The sequence below is a fragment of the Gorilla gorilla genome, chromosome 9, assembly GCF_029281585.2.
Source record: "Gorilla gorilla gorilla isolate KB3781 chromosome 9, NHGRI_mGorGor1-v2.1_pri, whole genome shotgun sequence".
Lineage (NCBI taxonomy): Eukaryota > Metazoa > Chordata > Mammalia > Primates > Hominidae > Gorilla > Gorilla gorilla.
Genome location: NC_073233.2, coordinates 98,589,267 through 98,616,196, shown reverse-complemented (window position 1 = coordinate 98,616,196; position 26,930 = coordinate 98,589,267). Strand labels below are relative to the sequence as shown.

The window sequence follows — 26,930 nt, the reverse complement described above, 5'->3', positions numbered from 1 at the left end:
AAAGTCTATGAAAAACTGATGGTAATTAATCATTGATTTAAACTCAGTCTTTCACCACATGAGGGCTTCCTTGGCAATAAATATATTCTTAGCTTCCTTAGTCAAAGGACAAAACAGCTTTAGATCAGGCCAATGACTTATTTGTAGCAGTGGCAGATTTCCAGGAGAGGTCAAATTCTCAACTTCTGAAAATTTGATACACCAAGATCAGACATCTAATTTGGAAGTAAGTGGAATCTGAGACATTGGGTAGGGACATTTGAGTGGGCAAACTAAAATATCTTAAATCCCCAGGATCTCTTGAACCCTCTGAGACTGTTGAAGTTTCTCACTTTATTGTGGCTTAAGGGCGATTAATCCCAGTGGTTTGCTGATAAGTACTTAACAGTGTAGCATTTGCTGCTTTGCATGATGTAAATAAACACATCATAGTTGATTTCAAGCTACCAACAGTTTAGCAATTGGCTCACAAAATTTCTGAAATGCTTCACAATTTTCTTCCATGAGTTGGTACAAGCCAGCTCCAGTGTATCACTAGACCAAATAACATACGCCCTACTGAGGAATACTTTTCCTTGCAATCAGAAAAAAATGTAAACCACCATACCAATTTAAGTCATAATATAACCTGAGGAAATTCTTGGCCAAGAGAAGAAAAAGACTTTATTCAGGAGTTGCATAATCCTGACAATGTGTACAGTCAAGCATACAGGTTGACAATATGACACAAACTGACTACACACCAAGGAACTGGATTCTAGGGTGGTTGGGCCACAGAGAGATGTGACAGAACATAAATTTGCATAAAGGAGAATTTATTGATATGGGAGAACTATTCTGTGACATGCATTGCTGTGATTGTCTTAGAAGCTTGAAGAAAGCAAAGACCCACACAAAATGAAACAGAAATTCCAGAACTTCATGACAGAAGGGGAAAAATGATCAAAAGGCTCAGAGAAATGGGCGTACCAAACATACCTACTACATACATCAAATGATTACAATCCATAAAAGGATCCAGATGACACTCTATTTACCAAAAATTTTTAGGGGTGCACTGGTGAGAGAGGCATGGACACTCTTAAGAAACCAATTGGTGACTGTTCTTTGGAGGCTTAGGCTAATAATAGGAGATACAGTTTTAGAACTAGGCTCCCTGATAACAATGGGGATCACAGGATTATAAAATATTAGAAGCCAGGTGGTGATGCTTAACTGACAGAAGGAGGGCTAGTGCAATTATCAAAATAAATGGCAAGGTCAGAGTGGCAGTCAGGGTGTCAGACTCATAGAAAACTGTGAAATGCTTCACAGAAAGTGTGGCAAGTACAATGATGGCCTTGATAAGATATGTACTTCAGGAATGGGGGCTGGAAATGACATTGAACGAGATTCAGAGGCCTGTCATATCAGGTAATGTTTTAGGCATCCAGTGGTCTGAGACATTACAGAACATTCTTTTCAAATTTGAGTATAATGTCTAATGAATTTCCTCACTTTCTGTAGGTGCCATATTCCACATTTTGGAATCTGACCCAAATCCATTTACTGAGTGGTATAAAAGACTGCCTTGTTTGAGTTTGATCAAGCATAGAATAGGGCTCTTTAGCATCTACAGACTGTGATGTAGGAAACCGTCTTTCACGAGCCATACAATTTGGCCTCCAGTGAATTATCAAAGGTATTTGTTTTGGAGAAACTTGTCTTTCGCAGTTGATGGCAAGCTCCAGTAGAAAAATCACAATGGAATCCTGCAGGATTCTGGAGTGGGATGACGCAATCAGTAACAGACAATTAGACACTATTCAGAATATAGCCTGTGGCATCGACCGGGTCCTAGTAGAGATGGAGTGCCTGGCTACTGAACATCAACAGGCTATACAGCCAGACTGTCCATCATAGACTGGATTCTGTCAGAGTCAATAAGTCATATGTTTGAGCAAGTTCAACAGCATTCATCATAAGATGAAAGTGGCATGTCTGGGACCAAGGTGGAACACAGCCAAAAAGCACAAATAAGTATCATGACCGTGTGACTCAAACTCCCGTATAATCCACTATAATTGCGCCTGTGACTCTCCTGCAGTTTATACATATGGCAGCTTCTTAGGGGGTTCCTCTATGAGCAGCCGATGAAGAAGGAAAAAAGCTAGATGTGGATCAGAGAGGGTCAACTCAAAGCGTGAGTGAAAGCTGAAAAGAAGAGTGTGGCTGCACTTTAGCCTTACACAGGGATATCTTTGAAAGACACTGCTTAGGGAGTATATTCCCAATAGGCAAAGTATTTCTCAGTGAACCAGTTTGATCAATTGGTTCCCAATTTGACTGGAAAAAGAAGTATCTGGGGTAAAAATATATGTAGAATCAGAGACAGTGCTCAATGGCTTGTCTTGTAACTCAAGTGCTTAGAAAGAAAAAAATGAAAGGCTAAGGACAAAGAGTTTTAGGGAAGAACCATATAGATGGGTTAATGGTGTACAAAGTGTGAGAGTATCTACCATGGAAGAGGGATTTCACATCCAAATCAACTAAATGTCTCAATCAGTTGACACCTTCCAGCCTCTGAGATCTGCCACCTCAGTGCTAGTACACTAGGCTTATGAACAAAATAGCAATGGTGTCAAGAACAGAAGTTACACATGGCCCCACAGGGATGTGTTTTCATTCACCAAGGTTGCTGTAACTACTCTGCTGCTGAACATCCAGACTTCCAGCCAAAAGTAACAATGCTGAACCTTTGAAATGCCACCATATCTTCAGGAAACCAACCAGCTCTGTTGTGGCAAGTTGATTACATTAAACCATTTTGCTCTGAAGTGTCAGTAATTCATCTTGAATATCTTTAACACAGGATTGTTTCTGCTTTTCCTGCTTCCCAGATCTCAGTCAGCACCACTCTCAGATAACTTAAAACATGTTTGATCCATAAGTACATGATACTACATAACCTCATGTATTAGTCCATTATCAGATTGCTATAAAGAAATACCTAAGACTGGGTAATTTATAAAGAAAAGAGGTTTAGTTAGCTCATGGTTCCACAGGTTGTACAGCAAATATGATTCTGGCCAGAGGAGGCCTCAGAAAACTTAGAATCATGGCAGAAGGCAAAAGGGAAGAAGACATATCTTACATGGTTGGAGTAGGACTGTAAGAGAGAGGCATGAGTTGCCACACACTTTACAAACAACCAGATCTCACAATGACTAACTCAAAATACAGTACCAAGTGGGGATGGTGCTAAATCATTCATGAAGAACCACCATCATGATCCATCACCTCTCACCAGGCCTCATCTTCAACATTGGGGATTACAATTCAACATGATATTTGTGTGGGGACATGGATCCGTACCATATTACCTCATATCAGACCAAGATATCTACACTAGCAAAAAAGGTGCAATGGTGGGCAAATGACAAGATTATTTATTTGTTCTATCTACAAATTGGATGTTATAACATCCAATAAGCGAAGTTTTACAGGTACTTCAATTGTACATGGAAATGGTACCTGAATGATTACAGCCATCTCTCAGGATGCATCATATATCTTAAATCAACAATTACTGTTTGGTGCTGTGTCCCCATTATGTAGATTCTATGTTCAGACAATAATAGGAATAGTCTCATTACCATCACTCTGAGGCATCCACTTGGGAAATCTATGCTTACTCCTCCATAATTCTAGGCTCAGTGAATGGAATGGAATACTTCCATCTGGGACAGACGAAGAGTCCCATTAATCTGTAATCTGTGGAACCCATATAGTCACTCAAGACTCCTTGTAGCAAAGATACTTACAGGGATAGAAATGACAGGAGTTACCATGCTAGCACAGAAAATTGGCTCTAATTACATTAAGAAGCCAGCACTGGTATTATGAATGGATGTTGTGGTTTGTCACTGTATCAGAAGGGGTTCAACTTGAAGAGTAGAACAAGTAGGAGACACATCTGGAGAAATGTGTTGCAAGAAATTGGCTTATATGATTGTGGGGCTGCCTAGGAAAGCACAAATCTGTAAGGCAGGTTGTCAGGAAGAGTAGATGGGAATTCTTAAAAGCATGGCTTAAGGTGCTGTCTACAGATAAAGTTTCTTCTTTATGGAAGCCTCTGCTGTGCTTCTAATGCCTTTCAATTAGCTGAGTCAGGACTACTCACATTATTGAGGACGATCTCTTTTAACTTAAACATGTTAACGTTAATCATATCTAAAAAGTATCTGCAAAGGGCCACCCAGAATAGTGTTTGATTGAATGAGCAACTGAGGACTATAAATGAGCCAAGTTGATACACCAAAAAAAAAAAAAAAGTCACAGCCACCATTATTCCATTTAAGACTGATGATTATTGGCTACTGAGTGTACAAAGCTACGTCCAGAAATTTCCCTCAGCTAAAGAAAGCTGCTTCGCTCAGATTGTAGCTGTCATCTGATGACTGGTCCTTGTGAGGATACACAGTTTCAGAAGTCCCTGTGGGCAAAAAGTTTTGGGAGAATCCTCCTAGGAACAACAGCATTAAAAGACAGTGGAAGCAGGATTAGGAAGAGGGAAGGTTTAACTGCCCTGAAAGGACAATAGTGGCCTTAGCTGCAACTGCAGGGAGTCTGTTTCCAAGGGAACTCAACTTATGCTATGCATATAATTTATAGCACAATGTGTCTTTAAGAAAAAAAAAAAAAACATTTTGGTGTCTTTCCATATTCACCCACCAAATAATTTAGAGGTGGAATAATGGACTGCTAGTTTAACTGCAATCAGAAAGATAACAGGCACTACTCCAGTGAACAATTTGAGAAAAAAAGAAAAAATGAGAGTTCTACAATAACAACAAAATCCACAAATGTTGAGTTAGTCCTTATCTGTGTAATTGCTGGTATTTGAGATTTTCCCATCCCGGCCAATTTTGTTCCCAGCAGAGTGGCCATGATGGGATGGAGTAGTTCTTCACAAACACTCTTATCTCAGCTGTCAGTGCCTTTTGTTAATGTAGTCACACCCTGACTCTCTTTCCTATTTGGTTATATGTTAATGCTTCTGCATGTATTTAATATCTCTTCTCATATTTGTCATAAGCCCTGCCTTTTTGCTGTTGCAAAAAGAAATATCATGATATTTCTCTTAGGATTTTTTTGTTGCTGATAAAGCTACCTCCCAGCATAACGTGTATAATGCTTGTTTCAGGACAAGTTGATTCTGAAATCACCATCCAGAAATGAGTCACCTAACATCACTGCCGGGGTCTTGCCCTGCTCTGGGTTCCAGAAGTGAGTACTGTAACACAACTATTTTTATAAGGGTACTTTCTGTCCTTCCAAAAAGAGATATGGCTTGGGAAATCTTTCTTAGCTTAGGGAAACCTGCTTCTCAATGCTTCTTACTCACTGTTCACATGGAGGAAAAGTCCCATTAAATAAAAAATACCCACTCTCTCATTTATGAGGCTAAGTATTCCCGTAAGTCTCACTTTTCAATGTCAGAAGATATAAAAAGAGTCTTACATAGTGTGCACAGCTGGGGCCCTTCTGTTTGAATTATCTGTGGCAAGTATCTCAGGTGGCCCACTTAAATACAAAATAAACACATATTTAATCACAGGATGCATGCATTTCCTGATGATTCTTCAAATATTTTTCACTGTATGGAAATGAAAATAATAAATTAAGTAGTGGCTATGTTACTTATTCACTCTATAGTTTTTAATGAGTCAGTTTACTCAGTTTTATCTTTGAGATGAGGGTAACAATACTTTTGTGACCTTTACAGCAGATCATGCATATGATAAAATTTTGTAAAGTTCTATATGAATAGTTTGTATTATCATTACCATATTTGTTGAGTGACAAGTAATAGAAGCCTGCAATTTTCTAAGGTGCTGGATGTAGTACTGATTTAGGCTAAATTAAAGAATACATGGAGAATGATGTTTGTTGAGGCTTATGGAAAAGAAAAACAGGTCTTTTTTTGAGCAAAAGCTAAGCTCTGAATTGATGAGATTTAACAAACCTGTTAAGGAAGAAAGCCTCAAAGGTTTACAAGTTTTCTCACCTTTTTAAGAATCTGGGCCAGTAGATTCTTATAAATAAATAACTAGCTCAACGATGAATAAGTACTGCGATGTTGTAAATGAAATCAGATAATATATTCACTTTCTAAAAACTATTTTAAAACCCATAGCATAATTCCCAATTTGAACTTGAGAGCAAACCACACAGTGACTCTTTGTGGAGTACATACAGAATAAGGCAGACAGGCCATAAAGTAAAAAGCCCAGCTGAATGGTTTCCCTAGCAACAATCTATAAAAGCAATTTCTCCCTCTCCTCTTGTTTTTCTTTGAAAAATAAAAAAAACCTAAACTATAATATTTATATCTGAAAGTTAACAGACTCTAATCTGAGCTTGATTCATTATGACAGACAGTGGGTGGTATAAATACCAGGAAAGATGCTATATTCATGCAAACTGACAAATTCTTAGCTTTGCCTCCAAGCTCAGATGTCTCTCAAGCTGCCTGGCACATCTCTGTACTGGGGGTTTAAGCCATATGTGTCCCTCTCCAGTAAGTTCAGGAAAGAGCTGCCCTATCATTCATGAATAAAGATAAGTACTCAGGTATAATTTTCTTCCACCAATGCAATTTAATTGTCCACCCTAAATAAAGTAGCCATTTGTTTTCCTACAAAACTATTGACCCATTTCATGAATTATATATGTATTCTTCAGGCACAAGGCCATGTCGTTTAGTTTTCGTAACGCGATGTTATATTTCCTTAACACAAATAAATCATGGAAAGGAACAGAGGGCAAATCTTCATTTAAAAGCCATTATAAGGAAACATCCAATCCATTTGAATAGTTAATATGGCATAGGGTTTTTCTCTTGCTGAACTCGAGTCCTATGTGTCTTCAAAGTCACAATGTCTTCAGGCTAAATTTGTAATTTTTGAAGTTACCATTCCATAGCAGCACCATCAGGACAAGTAAGTAGGTGCTTTCCTGGAAATACATATGAAGAAGCAATGATTCTCTATCATTAAGAAGAGCTATAGAATTTCAGCAAGAAGGTGTTCTTTTATTTATTTCTGAACAGTTTAAGTAATATTTGGGAAACCAATATTAACTTCCATAAAATACCCATAAGACTTGTCAGAGAAACGACACTATTAAAATTGCTTTAACTAAGAATAGTTGTTAGGAAAGGAAAAGAAAATTATAGGCTAATAATTAATATTATATGTAGAAGCTGCAGGGAACTATAAAGTAGATTTTATAGAGCTTGGAGAAAATCTTCCACCATGACAATTGCCATGAAGAGTTTTATGACAATATGACACCAAGTTGTAAACTCCTCAAGAGCAGAGACCTTGAAAAGTGTCCTAAATGCTTCTCAAACTGTTTAAGCTGGGCTGGATACCCTATTGTTCTCAGAGCAGTAGTCATCATAAAGCCATGTCTGGCCATTCCTTGGTGACATATCTCCTTGACATTTTGGTTATTTCCAGTGTGAAGAAGATTTAACTAAAGACTGACATTCCTTCACCTTTAAACAAATGCCCTGAAAGAGTGATTATTCTCAGAAATCTTCAGCCATCTCCTTTTCTAGCCTCAGGTCAAGAGCATAACTCGGCTCTATCATTCATAAACTATAGCTCACAAAAATCTCCTTTTATATATAACTCAAAACTATTCCACAGACCTTCCCTCTCTAATCCACAAGACATGAGATAATTCTATTCAGCTCATCTCAGTATAACCTGTGATTCATGGGCAGCCCCTGTGTAATAATGTTTGTTGTCATTATGTTGACCCAGAGTTGAGGCCCTCTTAGTAGCTGGTCAGTACTCTTTCTGAGTAGTTGATTAAGACAACACCCCAATCACTTCCCTCTTACAATCCAGGCTACTATGTGCCAGACCTAATCTTCCTGGGGCTACCCACCAGACAACCAGAGAAAGCTGTTATGCCCAAAAGCCAGAGGAATTATTCAAATTAGTCAGTCCACAGGGTGCCTGAAAAACCTAGCTAACTCCTACCCCACTTGTCATACATAGCTACCTCCTACTGTTCCAGCATGCTATTATCCTGTCCTCAGGTAGAGCCTCCTGTGTGGCCTTGCCTGTTAGCTTTCTTTCCCTTGTTGCTGTAACTGACAAAAGAGTTCTGCCTTTCATCTATCTAAGTGTAATTGTGTTGTGTCTCACCATCAAAACAATCTTTAAACATTATGATACACCCTCTCATCAGCATTATAACCTCCAATTTAAAAGCAGCCCTTCCATTGTCCATAATCCAGCAGCACTATCACCCAGCATTCTACTTCCAACCAGAAACTCCATAACATTAAGTGTGTTCACATTATGTATACAATATTTTATTTTATGAAATGCTTACTTGCTTACTGCTGATTTTTATTGACTCCATTCATTCTTCTATTCATTACCATTCTTAAAATCTATAGCCTATTAATAAGTAAAAACAATCTTCTAGGTAAATACAAGGTTATTAACTGGGGTCATTTTTTGCAAGACTTAACACTATGTTCTACCTGTCTTTTTCTAAACTTATCACATGGTACTGCTGTATCTTAATTATTTTTTTTTTCCTAGAGTGTATTCCTTTATTATAGTTTTACTGGTGTTTCTTCTTACTTCTAATCTGATGGGTATCAAGTCATTTTCATAAATCATTTATTAAGTATCATTCCAATTCAACAAGTACTTACTAAATATTTACTATGTGCCAGACACTGCTAAATGAGAGATATAACTTTAAAAAACAGACCACTGTTCCTACTGCTAAACATTTTTGAGTCTGATGTGGAAGTCAAGGATTTACTACCAATATGGGTTGGATTACAGATAGCATCTCCCTCAACTCTTAACTTGTTTCCACAGAATTCCTAACCAATCTTATTCTATTCTCCCCTAAGGAATATTTTCATATTCTCATTCACTTATTCATTCATTTGTCTTTTCTCAAAGAGGTTCTGATAAGCATCAGTGTTTTTCATACTCATTAATACAACCATGCTTTTCTATAAAACCTCTGTGAATTTACTGTTCTGCTGATATTTCCTGTGAATTTTTGTTTTCTGACTTTATTAAGTTTTTTCTATCTGAAGTTACCTTTCTTCCATGTTCTATTTCCACATGTTCAAATTCTGCAAAACCTCAAATATGTATAAAAAACAAATCCTTTACTTATAATTCCTTACATTTGCCCAAACGCCATATACACATTGAAAAAATTTTTTCTTCTGAAAATCACTATTATAATTTTGGTGATACATAATACACAAGTTACCTAATTTTTAACTTAAATTTTGGTTTTCCATTTGTCTAGTGTAGGTATATGCATGTGTACATGTATATGCATGTGTACATGTATACATAGCGTATCTGACCTTAAGGGCGAGATTTGTCTAATTCTCTGTTACTTCCATGTGGAAGATATAGTCAGTGACAGATAGTTCAATATCTTATTTTAAATTTAGTTGGTACTCTATGTTTGTCACATAGACATGTTAGATGAGTATACTTTTTCACTTTATTCTGAATCAAATTGGATATAAATACAAGATTTGGCTGTTCTCGCCAATCCTTATGGCTATCTTTTTAACAACAACAACAAAAGATCACTTCTCTTTGACCAATGTTGGCCATTTACATATCTCTCTGCCAAAGAGAAATTTTTATTTCTCCCTGACCAATGTTGGTTATTTATATATGTCTTACATATGTTCATACCTCTTATATTTAAAAATTCAGATAAACTAATATTTAACCTATTTTATAAGTTCTATTCTCCTGTTCTCATTTTCCCACATAAACTTTTTCAAAGATGCAAATCTCCACTTGAAAATTAAAAGTTAAAAATTATGCTGAATTTATCCAGTGAACTATTATGTAGCTATTTAAACTTATGGCTAGTAAACCTATGCAGCAGTATAACATGTGCTTAGGATATCACAATCAATGAAATGTATACATGTATCATAATATACTCTGTTACAACTGTAGAGAAATTGTCTTAGAAAAAAATTGGCAGAAAACACTCAGATTTTACTAATACATATTTAAATGCTGGATGTATGGGTAGTTTTTTATGCCTTTTCCTTATTTTGGAATATTTGTGGTGGAATATTACTTTTATATTTAAAAAAACAAATGTTAAAGTAATAGTGATGCAGTCTTACTGTGAAATATGGACCAATTTACTTTTCAAAACTCTAAACCTTTTCATAAGAAAATATAATAGCTAAAGATTTCAGGAAGTAAAATAATGGTTTCACTAAATTGGCCTTAAGCGCAGGCCAATTTATAAATGATTTGAAGAGTTTAAATTCATAGGGGGTCTCCTTATTCCAATACTTGATTCTACATTAGCTTCTACTACTGAATAAATTCCTTAAATGCATTGCAGAGATTGCAACTAACACTTCTGTTTATATTGTAGAGAACCCCAGGTCATCAGAATATTGCTGTGATATGATATAATTATGCTCCAGTCTCAGCAGCAGAAAATTTTAGTCATTACAATATGATGCTTATTTTGGAAACCAGTAATAATTTATTCTTGACCTATGTAAATAAATTTTGGATTGCCTCTAACTGTGGCCTAATGACCGCATAGAGTTCCCAAGGGTTTCAAGAATGTATATTCAAAGAAAGACAAGGAAATCACTATTAATTGTGCTGGCAACATAAATAAAAGTAATGTGCCCCATTATTAAACTCAAATTAAATTACAATCTTGAGATATATCAGAGCACTCTACCTGACATTCAGCCACTACATACAAATTTACTTCACAAATGCACTACACTTAGGGAATGGCATCAGGGATACAGAAATAGGAAGTTACTGTGTGTGTGTGTGTGTGTGTGTGTGTGTGTGTGTATCCACATTAGACATACATGCAAACATATATAATAAAGTTAATATATTTTTATTATATATATGTGTGTATATATAATATGCACACACACATATAATAAATATATATATGTTAAATTTTACTATTTATTGTAGTTTTCTGTTTATAATCTACCTCAATCTTATTAATTACCTCTAATACTATGTTTTCTATTTCTGTTTCTAAAAAATAGAAATACATAAAAGCCTGAAGGCACAATACAAACAGCTCTCAGCCCATTCTGCTCCCCTTGTTCAATGTTTACTCTTGTTCATTATGCAGTATTAGTATATTTAGTCAATATTCTACAGAGAAATAGAACCAATAGATATGGATAAACACACACACACACTATATATATATATATATATATATATATATATATATATATATGGAGAGAGAGAGAGAAAGACACAGAGATTCTTCTTTTAAAGAATTGGCTCCCATGACTATGGAGGCTGGGACTCCAAGATCTGAAGCTGCCAAGCTGATGACCCAAGAGAACTGAGGGTATAATTTCTCATTAAGTCCAATTGTTTAAGAATCAGGAGAGGCATATTACTCCATTCTCACACTACTATGAAGAAATATCCAAGACTGGGGAATTTATAAAGGAAAGGGGTTTATTTGACTCACAGTTCCTTATGACTGGGAAGGCCTCAGAAAACTTACAATCATGGTAGAAGGTGAAGCAAACACATCCTTCTTCACATGGTGGCAGGAAGGAGAAGTGCCAAGCAAATGGGAGAAAAAGCCCCTTATAAAACCATCAGATCTGCTGAGAACTCAGGATCATGAGAACAGCATGGGGGTAACTGCCCCCATGATTCAGTTACCTCTCACCAAGTCCCTCCTACCACAAGTGGGGATTAAGGGAATTACAATTCAAGATGAGATTTGGGTGGGAACACAGCCAACCATATCGTTTCACGCCAGTCCCTCCAAAACCTTATGCCTTTACATTTTTAAACACAATACTGCCTTCCCAACAATCTCTCAAGGTCTTAATTCATTCCAGCATTAACCCAAAAGTCCAAGTACAAAGTCTCATTGGAGATGAGGCATGTCCCTTCTGCCTATGAGCCTGTAAAATCAAAAGCAAGTTAGTTATTTCCTAGATACTTTGGGGGTATAGGCATTGGGTAAATACACTCACTCCCAATGGGAGAAATTGGCTAAAACAAAGAGGCTACAGCCTCATGCACATCTGAAATCCACTGAGGCAGTAAATAAATTTTAAAGCTTTGAAATAGTGTCCTTTGACTTCATTTCTCATAACCAGGTTACTCTGATGCAAGAGGTGGGCTCCCATGGCCTTGGGCAGATCCACCCCTGTGACTTTGCAAGGTACAGTGCCCTCTTGGCTGCTTTCATAAGTGTCTTTGGCTTTTCCAGGTGCATGGTGCAAACTATCAGTGGATCTACCATTCGGGGGTCTGGAGGATGGTGGCCCTCTTCTCACAGCTCCATTAGGCAGTGCCCCAGTGGGGACTCTGTGTGGGTATGCCAACTGCACATTTCCCTTCTGGACTGCCCTAACAGAGGTTCTGCATGAGAGCTCTGCCTCTGCAGCAAACTTCTGCCTGGACATCCAGGCATTTCCATACATCCTCTGAAATCGAATCAGAGGTTCCCAAACCTCAATTCTTGAATTCTGTGTACCCACAGGCTCAACACCACGTGGAAGCTGCCAAGGCTCAAGGCTTGCACCCTCTAAAGCTAGGGCCTGAGCTTTACCTTGGCTGCTTTTAGCCACAGCTGGAGCAGCTGGGACACAGAGCACCAAGTCCCAAAGCTGCACATAGCAGAAGGGCCCTTGGCCTGGCTGATGAAGCCATTTTTCCTGATAGACCATCAGGCCTGTCATGGGAGGGGCTGCCGCAAAAGTCTCTGACATGCCCTGTAGATATTTTCCCCATTGCTTTGGTGATTAACATTGGGCTCGTTTTTACTTATGCAAATTTCTGCACTGGGCTTGACTTTCTCCCCAGAATATGGATTTTTCCTTTCTATTGCATCATCAGCCTGCAAATTTTCCAGGCTTTAAGCTCTGTTTCTCCTTGAACACTTTGCTGCTTAGAAATTTCTTCTGCCAGATACCCTAAATTATCTCTCTCAAGTTCAAAATTCCACAGATCTCTAGGGAAGGGGCAAAATGCTGCCAGTCTCTTGGCTAAAGCATAGCAAGAATTATCTTATTCCACTTCCCAAAAAGTTCCTCATCTTCATCTGAGACCACTTCAGCCTGGATTTCATTATTTATATAATTATCAGCATTTTGGTCAAAGCCATTTAACAAGACTCTAGGAAATTACAAACTTTCCCACATCTTTCTATCTTCTTCTGAGCCCTCCAAACTGTTCCAATCTCTGCCTGTTACCCAGCTCCAAAGTCACTTCCACATTTCTGGGTATCCTTAGGGCAACACTTCACTCTCTATAGTACCAATTTACTGTATTAGTCCATTTTATGTTTCTGTGAAGAAATACCTGAGACTGGGTAAGTTATAAAGGAAAGAGGTTTAATTGACTCACAGTTCTGCATGGTTGGGGAGGCCTCAGGAAACTTATAATAATGACAGAAATGAAAATAAACGCATCCTTTTTCACATGGTGGCAGGAAGAAGTGCCCAGTAAAAGGGGGAAAAAAACCCTTATAAAACCATCAGATCTTGTGAGAACTAACACACTATCACGAGAACAGCATGGAGGTAACCACCCCCAATGATTCAATTATCTCCCACTGGATGCCTCCCTTGACATGTGTGTATTATGGGAACTACAATTCAAGATGAGATTTGGGTGGTGTCACAGCCAAACCATATCAGTAGCTGATGGCATAAGTTCCACTCTAAGGACAGGTGCAAATCAAAAACCCAGCTCAACCATTAAATCCTTGCAATTCTCTCTTATTTAGCCTTTTTGTTTGATTTAGGCCTTCAAAAAGGAGGGTAATCCACTTTAGTCTACCAATTTAAATATTCACCTTATCCAAAACACCCTGTCAGACATACCCAGAATAAGATATGAGAAAATATTTGGGGACCCCATGGCCCAGTAAAGCTGACCCAAATAACTAACCATCACAATCAGAAACTAACTGGCTTTTAAACCTTTGATTATGACCATTATGTACCTATTATATTTGAGATCAATGGCTTTAACTATTATTTGACCACTGTTCATAAAATTATTGATTTGGACCAAAAGTTAGCAACTGTACTTAGGAACAGAATTTTGCTCCCTTGACTTGTGACTACAAGGCTACCAAGTTCACATCTAGCTTCTAACTGCATTCTGGCTCCTCCTGTTCCTGGCTACTGAGTGTAAGCACTCCAGGGCATACTGCTGGGCAGTGACTCCAGAAGGACTGACCCAGAGATTTTTTTGCACCAATAAAATTACCTTAGCAAGAATTTGACAGCTTCCATAGCAGTGTATGTTATGATCTTAACCCACATTTCACTGTTTTTATTTCCTTTTCTAAACCATAATTTTGCAGGATGGAGCCTGCAAGAGACCAGTTCAAGAATTGAGTCCAGTAACTGAGGAAGGTAAGGCTATATTTAATGTTAGAGGGAATAAGGGGAATTTATACTGTGCATGGACAGAAACTTTCATGAAGGTCATGTATGTGGTAGGCAGATTACTAAAGAAATTCAGATTGAGGGATCAACAAGATTATAATAGTCCAATTACCTCAAGATTACAAATAGGATCTAACCAACTCCACTAACACTGGACTGGTACTCCAGTCAAAAATTTGATAAATAATCTTAGTTTAAAAATCAGGATGGCCGAATAGGAACAGCTCCAGTCTACAGCTCCCAGTGTGAGCGACCCAGAAGACGGGTGATTTCTGCATTTCCATCTGAGGTACCGGGTTCATCTCACTAGGGAGTGCCAGACAGTGGGCGCAGGACAGTGGGTGCAGCACACCGTGTACGAGCCGAAGCAGGGCGAGGCATTGCCTCACTCGGGAAGTGCAAGGGGTCAGAGAGTTACCTTTCCTAGTCAAAGAAAGGGGTGACAGATGGCACCTGGAAAATCGGGTCACCCCCACCATAATACTCCGCTTTTCTGACGGGCTTAAAAAACGGCAAACTGGGAGATTATATCCCGCACCTGGCTCAGAGGGTCCTATGCCCACAGAGCCTTGCTGATTGCTAGCACAGCAGTCTGAGATCAAACTGCAAGGTGGCAGAGAGGCTGGGGGAGGGGCGCCCACCATTGCCCAGGCTTGCTTAGATAAACAAAGCAGCCAGAAGCTCGAGCTGGGTGGAGCCCACCACAGCTCAAGGAGGCCTGCCTGCCTCTGTAGGCTCCACCTCTGGGGGGCAGGGCACAGACAAACAAAAAGACAGCAGTAACCTCTGCAGACTTAAATGTCCCTGTCTGACAGCTTTGAAGAGAGCAGTGGTTCTCCCAGCACGCAGCTGGAGATCTGAGAACGGGAACACTGCCTCCTCAAGTGGGTCCCTGATCCCTGACCCCCGAGCAGCCTAACTGGGAGGCATCCCCCAGCAGGGGCAGACTGACACCTCACATGGCCGTGTACTCCACTGAGACAAAAATTCCAGAGGAACGATCAGACAGCAGCATTTGCGGTTCATGAAAATCCACTGTTCTGCAGCCACCGCTGCTGATACCCAGGCAAACAGGGTCTGGAGTGGACCTCTAGCAAATTCCAACAGACCTGCAGCTGAGGGTCCTGTCTGTTAGTAGGAAAACTAACAAACAGAAAAGACATCCACACCAAAAACCCATCTATACATCACCATCATCAAAGACCAAAAGTAGATAAAACCACAAAGATGGGGAAAAAACAGAGCAGAAAAACTGGAAACTCTAAAAAGCAGAGTGCCTCTCCTCCTCCAAAGGAACGCAGTTCTTCACCATCAATGGAACAAAGCTGGACGGAGAATGACATTGACGAGTTGAGAGAAGACTTCAGACAATCAAACTACTCTGAGCTACAGGAGGAAATTCAAACCAAAGGCAAAGAAGTTAAAAACTTTGAAAAAAATTTAGATGAATGTATAACTAGAATAACCAATACAGAGAAGTGCTTAAAAGAGCTGATGGAGCTGAAAGCCCAGGCTTGAGAACTAAGTGAAGAATGCAGAAGCCTCAGGAGCCGATGCGATCAACTGGAAGAAAGGGTATTAGTGATGGAAAATGAAATGAATGAAATGAAGTGAGAAGGGAAGTTTACATAAAAAAGAATAAAAATAAACGAACAAAGCCTCCAAGAAATATGGGACTATGTGAAAAGACCAAATCTATGTCTCATTGGTGTACCTGAATGTGACAGGGAGAATGGAACCAAGTTGGAAAACACTCCGCAGAATATTATCCAGGAGAACTTCCCCAATCTGGCAAGGCAGGCCAACATTCAGATTCAGGAAATACAGAGAACGCCACAAAGATACTCCTCGAGAAGAGCAACTCCAAGACACATAATTGTCAGATTCACCAAAGTTGAAATGAAGGAAAAAATGTTAAGGGCAGCCAGAGGAAAGGTCAGGTTACCCACAAAGGGAAGCCCATCAGACTAATAGCTGATCTCTCAGCAGAAACTCTACAAGCCAGAAGAGAGTGGGGGCCAATATTCAACATTCTTAAAGAAGAGAATTTTCAACCCAAAATTTCATATCCAGCCAAACTAAGCTTCATAAGTGAAGGAGAAATAAAATACTTTACAGACAAGCAAATGCTGAGAGATTTTGTCACCACTAGGCCTGCCCTAAAAGAGCTCCTGAAGGAAGCACTAAACATGGAAAGGAACAACCAGTACCAGCCACTGCAAAATCATGCCAAATTGTAAAGAACATCGAGGCTAGGAAGAAACTGCATCAACTAACGAGCAAAATAACCAGCTAACATCATAATGACAGGATCAAATTCACACACAACAGTATTAACTTTAACTGTAAATGGACTAAATGCTCCAATTAAAAGACACAGACTGGCAAATTGGATAAAGAGTCAAGACCCATCACCGTGCTGTATTCAGGAAACCCATCTCACGTGCAGAGACACACATAGGCTCAATATAAAAGGATGGAGGAAGATCTACCAAGCAAATGGAAAACAAAAAAAGGCAGGAGTTGCAATCCTAGTCTCTGATAAAACAGACTTTAAACCAACAAAGATCAAAAGAGACAAAGAAGGCCATTACATAATGGTAAAGGGATCAATTCAACAAGAAGAGCTAACTATCCTAAATGTATATGCATCCAATACAGGAGCACCCAAATTCATAAAGCAAGTCCTGAGTGACCTACAAAGAGACTTAGACTCCCACACAATAATAATGGGAGACTTTAACACCCCACTGTCAACATTAGACAGATCAATGAGACAGAAAGTTAACAAGGATACCCAGGAATTGAACTCAGCTCTGCACCAAGCGGACCTAATAGACATCTACAGAACTCTCCACCCCAAATCAACAGAATATACATTTTTATCCAGCACCACACCACACCTATTCCAAAATTGACCACATAGTTGGAAGTAAAGCACTCCTCAGCAAATATAAAAGAACAGAAATTATAACAAACTGTCCCTCAGACCACAGTGCAATCAAACTAGAACTCAGGATGAAGAAACTCACTCAAAACCTCTCAACTACATGGAAACTGAACAACCTGCTCCTGAATGACTACTGGGTACATAACGAAATGAAGGCAGAAATAAAGATGTTCTTTGAAACCAACGAGAACAAAGACACAACATACCAGAATCTCTGGGACACATTCAAAGAAGTGTGTAGAGGGAAATTTATAGCACTAAATGCCCACAAGAGAAAGCAGGAAAGATCCAAAATTGACACCCTAACATCACAATTAAAAGAACTAGAAAAGCAAGCAGAAGGCAAAAGCTAGCAGAAGGCAAGAAATAACCATAATCAGAGCAGAACTGAAGGAAATAGAGACACAAAATCCCTTCAAAAAATTAATGAGTCCAGGAGCTGGTTTTTTGAAAGGATCAACAAAATTGATAGACCATTAGCAAGACTAATAAAGAAGAAAAGAGAGAAGAATAAAATAGATGCAATAAAAAATGATAAAGGGGATATCACCACTGATCCCACAGAAATACAAACTACCATCAGAGAATACTACAAACACCTCTATGCAAATAAACTATAAAATCTAGAAGAAATGGATAAATTCCTGGACACATACACCCTCCCAAGACTAAACCAGGAAGAAGTTGAATCTCTGAATAGACCAATAACGGGCTCTGAAATTGTGGCAATAATCAATAGCTTACCAACCAAAAAGAGCCCAGGACCAGATGGATTCACAGCCGAATTCTACCAGAGGTACAAGGAGGAACTGGTACCATTCCTTCTGAAACTATTCCAATCAATAGAAAAAGAGGGAATCCTCCCTAACTCATTTTATGAGGCCAGCATCATCCTGATACCAAAGCCTGGCAGAGACACAACCAAAAAAGAGAATTTTAGACAAATATCCTTGATGATCATTGATGCAAAAATCCTCAATAAAATACTGGCAAACCGAATCCAGCAACACATCAAAAAGCTTATCCACCATGATCAAGTGGGCTTCATTCCTGGGATGCAAGGCTGGTTCAATATATGCAAATCAATAAAAGTAACCCAGCATATAAACAGAACCAAAGACAAAAACCACATGATTATCTCAATAGATGCAGAAAAGGCCTTTGACAAAATTCAACAGCCCTTCATGCTAAAAATGCTCAATTAATTAGGTATTGATGGGACGTATCTCAAAATAATAAGAGCTATCTATGACAAACCCATAGCCAATATCATACTGAATGGGCAAAAACTGGAAGCATTCCCTTTGAAAACTGGCACAAGACACGGATGCCCTCTCTCACCACTCCTATTCAACATAGTGTTAGAAGTTCTGGCCAGGGCAATTAGGCAGGAGAAGGAAATAAAGGGTATTCAGTTAGGAAAAGAGGAAGTCAAATTGTCCCTATTTGCAGATGACATGATTGTATATCTAGAAAACCCCATTGTCTCAGCCCCAAACCTCCTTAAGCTGATAAGCAACTTCAGCAAAGTCTCAGGATACAAAATCTATGTACAAAAATCACAAGCGTTCTTATATACCAATAACAGACAAACAGAGAGCCAAATCATGAGTGAACTCCCATTCACAATTGCTTCAAAGAGAATAAAATACCTAGGAATCCTTCTCACAAGGGACGTTAAGGACCTCTTCAAGGAGAACTACAAACCACTGCTCAAGGAAATAAAAGAGGATACAAACAAACGGAAGAACATTCCATGCTCATGGGTAGGAAGAATCAATATCGTGAAAATGGTCATACTGCCCAAGGTAATTTATAGATTCAATGCCATCCCCATTGAAGTATTTTAGGAAAGCTACCAATGACTTTCTTCACAGAATTGGAAAAAACTACTTTAAAGTTCATATGGAACCAACAAAGAGCCCACATCACCAAGTCAATCCTAAGCCAAAAGAACAAAGCTGGAGGCATCACGCTATCTGACTTCAAACTATACTACAAGGCAACAGTAACCAAAACAGCATGGTACTGGTACCAAAACAGAGATATAGATCAATGGAACAGAACAGAGCCCTCAGAAATAACGCCGCATATCTACAACTATCTGATCTTTGACAAACCTGAGAAAAACAAGCAGTGGGGAAAGGATTCCTTATTTAATAAATGGTGCTGGGAATACTGGCTAGCCATATGTAGAAAGCTGAAACTGGATCCCTTCCTTACACCTTACACAAAAATTAATTCAAGATGGATTAAAGACTTAAACGTTAGACCTAAAACCATAAAAACCCTAGAAAAAACCTAGGCAATACCATTCAGGACATAGGCATGGGCAAGGACTTCATGTCTAAAACACCAAAAGCAATGGCAACAAAAGCCAAAATTGACAAATGGGATCTAATTAAACTACAGAGCTTCTGCACAGCAAAAGAAACTACCATCACAGTGAACAGGCAACCTACAAAATGGGAGAAAATTTTCGTAACCTACTCATCTGACAAAGGGCTAATATCCAGAATCTACAATGAACTCAAACAAATTGACAAGAAAAAAACAAACAACCCCATCAAAAAGTGGGTGAAGGACATGAACAGACACTTCTCAAAAGAAGACATTTATGCAGTGAAAAAACACATGAAAAAATGCTCATCATCACTGGCCATCAGAGAAATGCAAATCAAAACCACAATGAGATACCATCTCACACCAGTTAGAATGGTAATCATTAAAAAGTCAGGAAACAACAGGTGCTGGAGAGGATGTGGAGAAATAGGAACACTTTTACACTGTTGGTGGAACTGTAAACTAGTTCAACCATTGTGGAAGACACTGTGGCAATTCCTCAGGGATCTAAAACTAGAAATACCATTTGACCCAGCCATCCCATTACTGGGTATATACCCAAAGGACTATAAATCATGCTGCTATAAAGACACATGTACACATATGTTTATTGTGGCACTATTCACAATAGCAAAGACTTGGACCCAACCCAAATGTCCAACAATGATCGACTGGATTAAGAAAATGTGGCACATATACACCATGGAATACTATGCAGCCATAAAAAATGATGAGTTCATGTCCTTTGTAGGGACATGGATGAAATTGGAAATCATCATTCTCAGTAAACTATTGCAAGGACAAAAAACCAAACACTGCATGTTCTCACTCATAGGTCAGAATTGAACAATGAGAACACATGGACACAGGAAGGGGAACATCACACTCTGGGGACTGTTGTGGGGTGGGGGGAGGGGGGAGGGATAGTATTAGTCGATATACCTAATGCTAAATGATGAGTTAATGGGTGCAGCACACCAGCATGGCACATGTATACATATGTAACTAACCTGCACATTGTGCACATGTACCCTAAAACTTCAAGTATAATAATAATAAAATAAAAAATGAAAAAAGTCAGTATTTAAGATAAAATAAATATTGAAATGTGCATGTGGTGACTCATGAAAATATTAATAATTTTATATTTCTATTTAGAGTTATAAAAAATATTAAGAGATTAGGAATTTTTGTAAGTGTAGATATAATTAATCATTGGCACTCAACTCTGTGTCTTGGCAATATGAGTAGTTATAATGCAAAAATAATGCCATTAGTTAAATAGAAATCTTGGGGGAATATTTACTTTTATATTAATTCCTGCCTAATTTTAATCCGGAAATAAGACTTGCTTTAATTGACATAATAACTTCTATGTTTGAACTTAATCACTTATTGAAAATATTTTTCTTTAGTTATTAAATATTTGTCAATAATTCTAAAATAATTTTGAAAAGTAAAAGAAGTACATAATGTAAAATCATTATTACATTTTGTAGTTGAAAGAACAATGTCTATATTATAAGGAAACAAACAGAAAATAAAAATGTAATCTTGGCCATTTACATCAAACCAATCGCCTGGTTTTCTGTATTAACTGAATTGTTTTACTGCTTTGTCCTTCTGTGGCTATGCTTGATAAAGCCATAGTACATCTGCTTTCCATTGTGGTAAACTCATGTTTCAGAATCCAATACAGTGGTGAGTTTAAGTGTTAGTATCTTGAAAATGAGTAGGGCTTCATAATTTTCAAGGTAAATAAGACAATTTGTGGAAGATTTTAGTATACAAATGAAGTAGCAGAGCATTCAGGAGAGACTTTTCATTTTAAGTTAGTAAAGGCATATGTCCTATAAAGTTATTTGACATTTTGACACCAAACTATTATTTTTATCTTTTCTGGACCCTCACTCTTTCTCATTCATAAAGTGTAGAGTAATGTTTTTCCAAGTGGACACTCGGAGATATCCAAACCTTTCAAAGGGCATGTGAGATCCAAAGTATTTTAGAATAGTACTAAAATATTATTTGCTTTTTTTATTGTGTTAACGTTTGTACTGATGATGCAAAAACAATGGTGAGTAAAAATATTGGTACCTTAGTACAAGTCAAGGAAACGGCACCCAACCATACTAATAGTTATTGTTTTCACTACCATGTTTTTGATGAAGTAATAAAAATTACTCAACTTTTAAATCTCTACTCTTACTTACATAATTTTCGTTTAATATTCTGTAAGATGAAATGGTAAGTACACATGAAATACTTCTGTTGTATACCAAAGTTTGAGGACTATCTTAAGGAGAAGCAATTGGCAAGTCTATTCTGCGCAAGCTAAACTAGCTGCTTTATTCAGGGAACAGAATTTTTACTTGAAAGAACAGACAGAAAAACTATAGTTATTTAAACTTAGGATTTTGATAGATATTGTCTTGAAAATGAACAAAGTAAGACCATTACCTCAAGAAAAGCAGTTAACAATATTTGTTACTAGAAAGTTTTGCATTTTGTACTATAAAGTTTTAATTTTATGAAACAATATTTGCTACATAAAATTAATGTTTTCAAGCAAAAGTCAGAATGTTGGAAAAGCTGTACTTGCTACCAGGAGCTTGACACCTTCTGAATATAAAGACTTTTCTTGGCAGATAAACAGTAACATTAATTATAAAATATTGTATAATAAACTGTGTTAATATTTGGAAGCTCTGCATCACTACACCAAACAGTATTATTTACATGATCTATGCATGTTACAGAATCATCTTCATGTGAGAAAAACAAATGTTTTTTAATAAAAAATATTAAATGTATATTGATATGGTCTCAGATTACACATTGCAATTATCCTTTGAAATCAACTGCTAGTTGCATTTTGGTATAGTATTAAAAAAGAACATAAATATCTCAAAAAGTTAGTAAAATAACCTCATATTTCAAACTGTATACTTGGATGCGGCCAGATATTCCTACACATTTCAATCAAATCAACATTGTCATAAATTTAATGCCAAACCAGATAAAAGAATTCAGCTTTCTTATAAAACCAGACATTAGAGATTAACAAAAATGAGAAATGGTGTCTCTTTTCTCACCGTACTCTATTGGAAACTAATTATTATCAACATATATTATTTACATTAACAGGTTAATAGGTTTATGTAAACAGTTTTATCTGGAGTTATCAAAGACCAAATCCAGCCTGAAGGCCTGATCTAGCCTCATGCCTATTTTTGTAAATAATGATTTTTTTAACACAGTTATACTCAATGTTTTATACATCATCCATGGTTATTTTTGTTCTACAGCAGCAGAACTGAATAATTACAAAAAAAATATGGCTCAGAAAACCTAAAGTACTTATTATCCAGCCATTCACAGAAAAAGTGTGTGGTTCCCAGAGTTATTTATTATGATTTTAAAATAAATCAATGAAAGTTTTAAAATTGTCTGTTATAAATTCCAAGATGGTAAATATCAAGAGATATAACTGGATATATTCTTTGGCATTCTCACTTTTTTTAAGACCACATAACAGCCCTAGAGATGCAAAGATCGAAAACCACTGACGTAAACAACTTACTTTTCTGGAACGTAATTCGGTATACTCAGTAGCCATCAGCTTTCTTTCCAAAACTATTTAAAAGTCTTTAGGCTGACTATCCTTTGAAAGAAACCCACTACTCCTCTCTAGGTGGCCTAACATAACTGTCTTTTCAGGTTCCAGAGACCCCTTCCTTTTCTTGTCCCTTTGGGGTTAGTGTGATAACAGCTCTGTTATTATTTGTTCAGAATCCTGTGCTCCCCCCTCCAGTATCTCTGAACCCTACCTCCACCTGTGTTGTTAACTTCCTTGATAATAATCTCATCTTCAATTATTCTAATTTGAGTGTGTTATATGTGCTTCCCTGGGACTCCAACTAAGAGTATTTATACAGTCACACCTCACTTAACAACTGAATATATTCTGAAAACTGTGTCGTTAAGCTGTTTTGTCACTGTGTGAACATCATAGGGTATTCTTATACAAACCTTAGTGGCATAGCCTGCTACTCCCCTAGGCTATACGGTGTAGACTATTGCTCTTATGCTACAAACCTGTACAGCACCTTACTGTACTAAATAGCACAGGCAATTGTAACAAGATGGTAAGCAATTGTGTATATCTAAACATAGAAAAAGTACAGTAAAAATATGGTGTCATAATCTTATGGGGCCACTGTGAAATATGTGTTTTGTCATTGATGGAAACATTGTTATGTGGCACACGGCTGTACATACACTTGCATATATGCTGCATATATGTCTGTGTATATGTACACAGATATGTATATACAACTATACAATACATACCTTTTAATTTGCACTTAACAGAGATAGAAAATGAAACACACAAAAGTTAAATAGTTACTACTAGGACACTAAGTTAGTGTATGCAAAATCTGAGGCCAATATTATATCACAAGGAGTCTCACTGCAGAGCCTAGATGATCAACCTCTTAAATAATTTCCATTGTATTAAACCAAAGTCTTACCTATATATCAATCATATTATTACCCTTAGAAATAAATTACTAATTACATTTGTTTATGATCATAGTATTAGCTTCACCAGCATACACCAGCAACTCATAATTGTATTTTTTATTATACAGCATATGTTTGTTGTTACAGCTTTTTTTCATGTATCACCCACCGTTAGTATAATATAGCAAAAAGAAGGAAAAGAAAAAAAAAAACAAGAAAAGAGCTACTAACATAAATTACTTCAACATGAACTATGATATGTGCAATAAAATATCTATTTTTATGGTTTGATAAGGCACTTAACAATTTATTATTAGCCCTTAATGTAAACTTTCCTACTCCATATATTATTTCAACTTATATAAGCATTCCTCATTTTATTGTGCTCTACAGATACTTCATTTTTTAAAATTTGAAGATCTTTGGTGACTGTGTCAAGCAAATGTGTTGGCACCATTTTCACAACGGCCAGTGCCTACTTCATGTCTCTATGTCGCATTTTGGTATTTCTCACAATATTTCAAATGTTATTATTATTACTACTTCTGTTATGATAATCTGTGATCTTTCATATTACTATTATAATTGGTTTTGGGTGCCATGAACTGCACCCATATAAAATGGTGAACTTAATTAATCAATGTTGTGTGTGTTATGTTTATTCCACTGACTGGATGTTCTATATATGGAACAATAAAGCTTGGATGGCAGCACATCTGTTTACAATATGGTTTACCGAATATTTTAAACCCACCATTTAGACATATTGCTAAAAAAAAAAATAGGATTTCTTTCATTGACAAGGCACTCGGTTACCCAAGAGCTAGGAGACGTACAAGGAGATTAATGTTATTTTTGTCCCTCTGACACAACATTCATTCTGCAGCCCATGGATCAAGGAGTGATCCTGACTTTCAAGTCTTATTATTTAAGAAATACATTTTGTATGGATATAGCTGCCATAGATTCTTGCAATGGATGTGAGCAAAGTGAATTGAAAACCTTCTGGAAAGGATTCACCATTCTAGATGCTATTAAGAACATTTGTAATTCATGGGAGCAGGTCAAAATATCAACATTAACATGAATTTGGAAAAAGTTGATTCCAACCCTCATAAATGATTTTGCGGGGTTTAAGACTTCCATGGAGGAAGTAACTGCAAATGTGGTGGAAATAGCAAAAGAACTAGAATTAGAAGTGGTGCCTAAAAACGTGACTGAACTGCTGCAATCTCATGATAAAACTTGAAAGGATGTGGAGCTGCTTCCACATTGTTGAAATGACAACAAAGGACGTAGAATACTGCATAAACCTGGTTGATAATGCAGCAGCAGGGTTTGAGAAAATTGACTCTAATTTTGAAAGAAGTTTTACTCTGGGTAAAATAGTATCAAACAGCATCACATGCTACAGAGAAACCTTTCATGAAAGGAAGTCAATGGATGCAGCAAACTTTCCTGTTCTCTTATTTTAGGAAATTGCCACAGCCACTCCAAACTTCAACAACCACCAGTCTAATTCATCAGCAGCCATCAACATGAAGGCAAGATTCAAAAAAGATCATTAGCACTTTTTAGCACCAAAGTATTTTTAAGGTAAGGCATATACAATTTTTAGACAAAATGCTATTGCACACTTGTAGGCTACAGTATAATGTAATTTTAACTTTTATGTGCACTGGGATGTGAAAAAATAATATGTAACTCTCTTTACTGCAATATTCACTTCATTGCATTGGTCTGGAACCAAACCCACAATATCTTCAAGGTATGCTATATCTGCATAAATGTATATTCTCTGTCATTAGTGTTTTGTTTTTATAAGTGAATCTAGTATTAGTCTATAAGGTTCAGGGGAAAAAATAAACAATTTATTGTTTTGCAAAATGCAGGGAATAGTGTTCATTACAACATGGGCAAACAAAATCTTTTAAGCTGCGGAAATGCTTCAACTATAAACCAAAAGAATCATTTGTCATTTCAACTGTCAGTTTTGCACTATACCAGAAATACCAGGAATAGGTGTGTTTTTGGCAGCTGAGGTATAAGCCGTGCGGGAAAATCTCTGTGCTTTCTCCTGGCAGCATCATGATTTCCCTCTTTTTCCATTACATTCTTAATCATAAGTCTAAAGTATTTTAAAATATAAATTCCAAGTGAACACTTGAATTCCTACAAAAATGTTATACTCACATAATCATTCTTCACATCCTCAGTTTAATTCAGGACATTTTTTTAAACATAAGGCTAGAAAGTTGCCTTTCCTTCCCCGTGATTTCAAGAGCCTTAAAAATACCTTCTTATGCATTCTTTCCACATTTCTCACCTGCCAGTTTTCTGAATATTTTATTCATAAAACTAACCAGAAGGTAAAAACTTTTCTCCCACATCCTAAACTAAAGCTAAAGATGCAAACTCCCCAGGAGAGAAAACACTATAAATTAAATTCATACTCAGGCATCAACGACTGACTTAAAAATATATTTTTTTTCCAGGGAGTAGGTTTTGATGTGACAAGAGACCTACAGGAATACGCCAAAAACGGTAGAGAAAAGGGGTCTACATATTAAATAAAAGGTCCACATAAAGAATATCTGGAGCCATCTC

At 37.3% G+C, this 26,930-nt stretch overlaps 2 long non-coding RNA genes across 2 annotated transcripts in view; one reads left to right on the top strand and one right to left on the bottom strand.

Moving 5' to 3' along the window:
* LOC109028810 (uncharacterized) overlaps positions 1-26,930 on the bottom strand; it is a 724,848-nt gene that overhangs the window by 208,344 nt on the left and 489,574 nt on the right. The window lies entirely within an intron of this gene.
* LOC129525502 (uncharacterized) lies at positions 5,185-25,858 on the top strand. Its single transcript, XR_008669851.2, has 3 exons — positions 5,185-5,268; positions 14,419-14,470; positions 25,799-25,858. It is a non-coding gene; the product is annotated as an uncharacterized lncRNA (long non-coding RNA).